Below are 8,274 nucleotides of genomic sequence, written 5' to 3'. Positions count from 1 at the left end.
TCGCAAAAAAAATTTTGACAAGTTCAAGATGTTGAATACCATGAGATTTTCTCACTCGTATCGATGCTTAAGTCTGTCCGAATCATTTAGCAATTGCCACATTTTATGAAATCTAGCAAATGGATGTCAAAACTGCATTCCTTAATGGATTTATTAATGAAGAGTTGTATATGATGCAACCAGAAGGTTTTCTCAATCCTAAAGGTGCTAACAAAATGTGCAAGCTCCAGCGATTCATCTATGGATTGGTGCAAGCATCTCGGAGTTGGAATATACTCTTTGATGAGTTGATCAAGGCATATGGTTTTATACAGACTTTTAGAGAAGCCTATATTTACAAGAAAGTGAGTGGGAGCTCTGTAGCATTTTTCTAAAACTATATGTAGATGACATATTGTTGATTGGAAATGATATAGAAATTCTGGATAGCATAAAAGGATACTTGAATAAGAGTTTTTCAAAGAAATACCATGGTGAAGCTGCTTACACATTGAGCATCAAGATCTATAGAGATAGATTAAGATGCTTGATGAGATTTTTCAATGAATACATACCTTGATAAAATATTGAAGTAGTTCAAAATAGAACAGTCAAAGAAGGAGTTCTTGCCTGTGTTGCAAGGTGTGAAGTTGAGTAAGACTCAAAACTCGACTATGGCAGAAAATAGAAAGAGAATGAAAAGTCATTCCCTATGCCTCAGTCATAGGTTCTATAAAGTATGGTATGATGTGTACCAGACCTATTGTATACCTTGCTCTGATTTTGGCAAGGGAGTACAATTTTGATCTAAGAGTAGATCACTGGACAGCGGTCAAGAATATCCTTAGTGAGGACTAAGGAAATATTTCTCGATTATGGAGGTGATAAAAGAGCCCGTCGCAAAAAGTTACATCGGTGCAAGCTTTTACACCAATCCAGATGACTCTAAGTCTCAATCTAGATACATATTGAAAGTGGGAGAAATTAGCTAGAGTAGCTCCGTGCAGAGCATTGTAGACATAGAATATTTGCAAAATACATACAGCTCTAAATGTGACAGACCCGTTGACTAAACTTCTCTCACGAGCAAAACATGATCATACCTTAGTACTCTTTGGGTGTTATTCACATAGCGATGTGAACTAGATTATTGACTCTAGTAAACCCTTCAGGTGTTGGTCACATCACTACAAAAAATACACATCCGTGATGATACGTGTTTGTCACAGTAGGTCGCGTTTTTTGTCATGCATGTACATTCATGACGATTTTATGACAGAATCAAGATAGTCGTACCTGTGCTGTCGTAGAAGTGTTCCATGAAATTACCAAAATTATCATCACGGAAGTGTCCACTTCCATGACAATAAATCGCGCGTCACAGAAGTGCTTTCGTCAAGGGTGACCGACACGTGGCATCCACCGTAATGGAACGCCGTTAAGCTATTGGGTCCGGTTTTGGATCCGATAACCCGTTAACGGCCCGAACCAATGGGGATTTTCCACGTGTAAAATCATGATTGGCCACAGGAAACACGTGTTGCCTCACCGTTGGGATAGATGCCATCCACTCATTGGACAGGAGGCATTTATGATAGGTCGACACGTTGCACGGCCCAAAAGCGGACCATTCCGATGAAAAAGGCCGGCCTAGTAAAAATCAGCAGGCCGGCCCATATAAGGCCTACTTGTGTCAGGTCCATTTAAGCCCACGACCCATATGAGATGTGCCAATTCGGCCCGTCAACGGCCCGTTAAAGATTTGACACCATTGCAGCCCATCGTCAGTTCGAGCCCGTTAACAGCCCGCTATATATTTGGCTCAATATCGGCCCGATGAGATTTTGGCCTCTTAACGGCCCATTTAATGGATGGGCCAATTTTCAGGATGTACATCTTTCGGCCTTTTAGCGACCCATTTAAATTTTGGGCTAATTTTCGGCCCGGTGTGTCTTTCAGCCTGTTGACGGCCCATAAATCTGATGGGCCATTTGTTGTCAGACCTGAGTTTCGGCCTTTTAGCAGCCCATTTAAGTGTTGGGCCAATTTCTGGCCCGGTGTCACTTTCAGCCTGTTGACGGCCCATAAATCAGTTGGTCCATTTGTAGTCGGACCTGAACTTTGGCCTTTTAGCGACCCATTTAAGTGTTGGGCCAATTCCCGGCCCTGTGTGCCTTTCGGCCTGTTAACAGACCATAAATGAGTTGGGCCATTTGTAGTTGGACCTTAGTTTTGGCCTTTTAATGGCCCATGCCCTTCATGGTCCAATACCAGCTCGGTTTCTCTTTTGGCCTGCTAAAGGCCCACAACACAGTTGGGCCATTCACAATACGACCTGACTTTCGGCCTCTTAGCGGCCCATGGTCTTCATGGTCCAGTACAAGCCCGCTGTCTCTTTCGGCCTGCTAAAGACCTACAGTATAGTTGGGCCATATGTAGCCCAAACTTAGTAACGGCCTGTTAACGGCCCATGAAATAAATTGGGGCCACCTGTTGCCCGCTTTGATGTCGGCATGTTAACGACCCGGGAGGTAAGAGGGCCAACCATTAACTTTTGTCCTAGTAACGGCCCATTAACTTAATGGGCCCACTAAAGTTCGTACATGTCTTTAGGCCAAATTAGATAATTTGAGCCCATTACGACGAGCAATTATGCACAGGACCAAAACCGATCAAGCAAAGGTACGGCATACAGGGAATAACGTTGCACATCCAGCATATATTACAGGAAATTACATCCACTGGGCAATCAAAGATTGATGCCAGTGCAAGTAAATGAGTAGAACCTAACCATCTACAACGTCATAATATGCACCTCAACACAGATGACGCCCATAAGCATGTGGGCAAGTTCTTGTTTCTTTGCTACACTGTCTCTGAAAACATTGATCAGTTGTTGTGTCGCACGACTGTGCACCTCTGATTCATCCACCATTTCCATCATTGCATCAGCCATTAATTGGTTCACAAACATACATTTATTCCGTTGCATTCAAGACAGAGGATACTGAACAGATTCAGATGGCGATTTTGGCAGACTTGTATTATTGATAGTGGAGAGTGTCTCGACCACTGCATCATAACATAAATTAGGACGGGAACCAAACACATTAATCATGAGGTATTGCCATATTACCTGGCCTAGATTTACTGGAAAGAAACAATGGGGTTGCCTTGCTGTTTTCAGAGTTTGTCTTCTTATCTTCAGTAGCCTGCACAAAATTAACACACTAGCATTGCTATCATTGGCCAAGTCAGATAATATGAAAGCAACATTGACACAACGAACGTTTGGGCAAATAGCCTACACCAAATTAACACAATATGGCACAGCTATCATCAGCCAAGTAAGGTAGTACGAAAGCAACATTGACACAATGAATGAATGGGCAACCAGAGAAGCACTACAATTCAGTAATGTGCGTGATATGAGATAGTACATTCATGCACTCAGTATGCAAAACTACCAGGCAGTTTTCCTTAAAAAAATCAACATTGGCGCCTTTAGCATTTTGCTACAACTAATTTTAGATCAGATAAAGGTTAGATTCACGCCGATTAACAAAATACATGTTGATGTAAAAATATAGTGATATACAACAGGTACTTGCATCAACATTGGAGCACAAAGAATTCCCGCAAGATATTTTCCTCGAATACGATCCCAATGGAGGAAGTCTTCTATCGTTTAACCTTATTTTCTAAAATAGAGATAGGTAAGAAATATGTAGAAAATATGATCAGAATGCTATAAAATTTCATGATGCGAGGATACGCACACGCTTCTTAGAATGGAGTTGACATTCTTTTGTTGGACTGGAGTGGACTAGTTCTTTGGACACTGGAATCTGCTTATTATCAGTGGGAGTTGGGTTTCTCTGTGCTGGAGCAGTATCTATGAAAAATGGAGTTGGTTTATTATCTCCTGGCGTTTGGATCTTTTGTAAAGACCTGGTTTGTAACCCTTCAGATTCTAACATAGCCGTCTTCCCCTTGCATGCCTTATATAGAAGAATGGTGATTCAGTTATAAAACATGCTACAGCAGAGATGGAATAGGTACCGAAGAATAGAAAGGCATGACATATTGACATGTATTCCCTCCATCCGAGAATAAATGGATGGGTCTAGGCGTATTTCAGTTCTAGATACATCCAGTTTTATCCATTTCTGCGACATTTAATCCGGACGGAGGGAGTATGATGTAAGAGCTAGGGATACGACAGGATAACACAGTAAAAAACACTGAAAAACCCACTGCAGAACCAAAGTATTCAAACCCACTGATATGAGATAGTACACTCATGCAGCTCAGGATGCAAAACTACCAGGCAGTTTTCCTTACAACTAAATTTACATTGTGGCCTTTAATCATACATTTTGCTACAACTAAATTTAGATCAGATAAAGGTTGGATTCACGTCGATTAACAAAATACATGCTGATGTAAAAATATAGTGATGCACAATAGGTACTTACATCTACATTGGTGCACAAAGAATTCCTGCAAGAATCTTTCCTCATAAACGATACCATTGCAGAAATTCTTCTATCTGTTAAGCTTATTTTCTAAAAGAGATATGGGTAAGAAACATGTAGAAAATATGATCAGCATGCTATAAACTTTCATGATGCAAGGATACGCACACGCTTCTTAGAATTGAGTTGACATATTTTTGCTGGACTGGAGCGGACTAGTTCTTTGGCCACTGGAATCTGCTTATTATCAGTAGGAGTTGGGTTTCTCTATGCTGGAGGAGTATCTCCTGGCATTTGGATCTTTTGCAAAGGCCTTGTTTGTAACCCTTCAGATTCTAACATAGTCGTCTTCCCCTTGCATGCCTTGTATAGAAGAATGGTGCTTTAATTATAAAACATGCGACAACAGAGAGATGGAATAGGTACTGAAGAATAGAAAGGCATGACATATTGACATGTGTTCCCTCCATCCGGAAAAAATGGATGGGTCTAGGCATATTTCAGTTCTAGATACATCCTTTTTTATCCATTTCGGCAACATGTAATCCGGACGGAGGGAGTATGGTGTAAGAGCAAGGGATACGACATGACAACACAGCAAAAAAACACTAGTTGAATGTAAAACTATATGCTAGCGGAATACATACAGAAATAACTAAGGCAACATACACGTGTATGATTGGGAAAATAAGATGGCATTGCAACAGAGCACTAGAACAGCACTTCAATGTAAAAAAACATGGTATGGCAGACAGATGAAGTACATACTGATGAATAACAATGCATAAGATATTCAGAAGCATGATGTCCAAATTAAGCAGATGGCATTGCGATAGAGTAGAATGACAGTACTTGGATTTGAAAACATGTTATGATGAACGGAAAAGGCACTGAAACACAGGAAGGCATGACATATTTACATGCATGATCAGCATGCTAAGCACATGGCATTGCAACAGAGTAGATACACTCCAGGACATTATATGCATGTTGTACCCATATCACAGGCCAAGTTAGAGCAAGGACCTTGTGGGGTGAAGAGGATTCATCATCTTTTTGCAAGTCTTCTGAAGAACTGCCTTTACATGTTCCATCATATTGGGTATCATTGACATCAAGTTTATTGGCCTTTACATTGCTCCATGAGGTTCTTGTGGATATATCAGTGTGTGCAATTATATCTGACATGCATGGAAGACAACTAGTAGTTAGATTTATGTAATGAGAGCACGTAGGAGACGACATAAATAGTAGGACTGGGGTTAACTAGCAGCAACATGTCTCATAAACTAAAGGGAGAACACAGATGAAAGCTATAGAATATGTATCATTTGTACTCGAGATTAACTAGATGGCACACAAAAGTATTAAAGAACAACATAGGTAATACTAGAAGTGGTATAATACTATAATCACCAGCCTGTGGGATAGCATTGGCTGATGGATGATAACTATGGAATAGTGTTACCTAAAGAACAAGTATCTTAGCTGAACTATGGAACAGTGTGAACTCCTGAACAAGACCCGTAAGAGATCAGCATGAATATACAGTGAAATGTGATGATCTATTTTCCATGCTTAGATGAATAACAAAGCCATAAATGTTGCACACAAGTAAGATAAGGGTACAACCTATCTGGCTGCCATCCATAGGAGTGAGCATCATGTGCTGACTTGTCGTTGGCCCTGCAGTTGTTGTGGATGTCCATGTCGGGCATGCGCATTCAATGCAGGGAACTGTTGAGTGGGGACTATAGCTCCCTTCTGGTGTATGCTTCCCTTGTTGGAGCAGCTGCGGTGAGTCGGCAGACTGTGTGTCTGAAGATGCAGATAACGCATAATGTTAAGAACGACATATCTCTTTGATCTGAAGAAATACACTAAGAGATCAACAGCAAGGTACGAGAGTGGTCACACGTCTGTTGACTGAAGACTAAATTGGGGTCACACGATTTTATTTTATTTTGGTACTGTCCGATCTACGCTGGATGGCTTGATGGCCGTCTTGTGCCTCCCGACTGACACTGTTCGGAATCTTCCCCGAAGAGCTAGCGACCAACAGTAGAGCAGCCTGCCTCCACCATCTGTGGCCCCGGCCAAAACCCCGCTCCCCGCCCCACCGCACTGCCATGGTTGTGCCGGCCCCGGGCCAATCCACAAAGACTCCCCGTCATCCAGATCCGGAGGCGGCAGTACCTTCAACCCACGCAACTCTAAAAGATAGCCATCTAAGCACTGCTTCCGCGGCAAACTTGCGGCCCCGCACCCTTATGTTAGACACCAGCCAACCGGCAGCCTAGGAGCTCCGCCGCCTCGAGGGGTGCTGCTTCCCATTGGGAATCAATTGGCCCATAATAAAAATTCAGACAACTGACGCCTAAATAAAGTGATTTGAGATGAGGGTGCGACCTATCTGGCGGCATGGTGAAGTAGGCAGGTCCAGCTGCCGAGTCACTGAGGCCGGTGCGGTTGCGGTGGCGACCGGCGGCAGGGAAAGAGCGATGTTGCGATGGTCGACGGCTACGCGGAAGCAGCGCCAGGACTCTGGACGGATGCGAAGTTGGAGCCGCTCCGGCGCCGTGAACAACGGCGGGGGTGAATCAGCTCCGGTACGGTTCACGCGGTCGTCGTCGAGGCAGCACCAACAGCAGGGAGTAAGAGGCACACGGCCCAGTGCACGACGGCAATTGGACAGCGTCTCCGGCATTAGGGAGGAGGGCGGCTGTGAAATTGGTGCGGTGGGGGCGCCATGGAGGTGGGGCTGAGGTTTAAGGGCTCGGGAGAAGGGAGCTTCCCGGGGAGAAGGTGATTTGGCGCCCACGAGGTATGAATGGGGGCGGGCGGGGGGGAATTGGGAGGGGAGTGGAACCATGTCTTACGGACGCATTTGTCTGAAATGTGAGGGGGAGTTACAGTTCTACCCTTGCCTATAGGCTTCTCGGCTTGGGTCTGTGTACTGAGGGTCGGGGATAGTAGAGTAACTTTGCTTCTCCCCAAATAGTGGGCGGGAGCGATTTCGGGCGAGGAGGGCGTGCTTTGAACTATAGTGGGCGCGATCGATTTTGGGCGAGGAGAGCGTGTTTTAAAATAGTGGGCGGGCGAGGAGAGCGTGTTTTGCCGACCATGGTTTATGAATTATTCGGCACATGTCATTTTGGCTGAGGAGAAGGCGCTCTTGCATGAAGTTACGAACCTACCCTCGATGTACGACGGGCCAATTGATGTGTGTCCCACATAGGACAGTAATTTCGCGTCTCCCATTTATTTGCTCGGGCAAATTCCACCGAGCAGAGAGGATGTTTAACGGTTCGTTCAAATTTTGGGAGAATGAGCATCCACGTCTACCTTACCAAGTCGATTCGAATCAAATTTTGAAATATTAGCTTGCCACTTCTTTTTTAGACGGAGAGATGATGCTCGGGAATAATGTGTTTTTACATGCTCGTTGCTAGCGATTTACTATATGACAAATAGTTGACCCACTCAAAAACGCGAATCAAACCCAAAATGAAATATCTCGATTCAATGAAATAGCTCGTTCAGTAGGTCAAAATAGTGAACTAAATCCAAAATTGAACACCTTAATTGAGTAGCATGTTGTACAGTATTATAGTACTCCATGAACATGTTGAAAGACAAATTAATGAACTTGTTTGATATACGCGTATATCCGTTCATGTGTGGATTGCAGACAACATGTTCTGCAATTTAAATATTTGAATGCAAGTTTATATCGAAACATGGTTTATATCAGTCTTTGATGCATAAAACACGACCTCCCCCTCTCCCGGACTCCTGTTCTCTCTCTCTCTCTCTC

This window comes from Triticum dicoccoides, chromosome 5B (genome assembly GCF_002162155.2).
Source record: "Triticum dicoccoides isolate Atlit2015 ecotype Zavitan chromosome 5B, WEW_v2.0, whole genome shotgun sequence".
In the NCBI taxonomy this organism is placed as follows: domain Eukaryota; kingdom Viridiplantae; phylum Streptophyta; class Magnoliopsida; order Poales; family Poaceae; genus Triticum; species Triticum dicoccoides.
Note: the sequence above shows the minus strand (reverse complement) of the source record.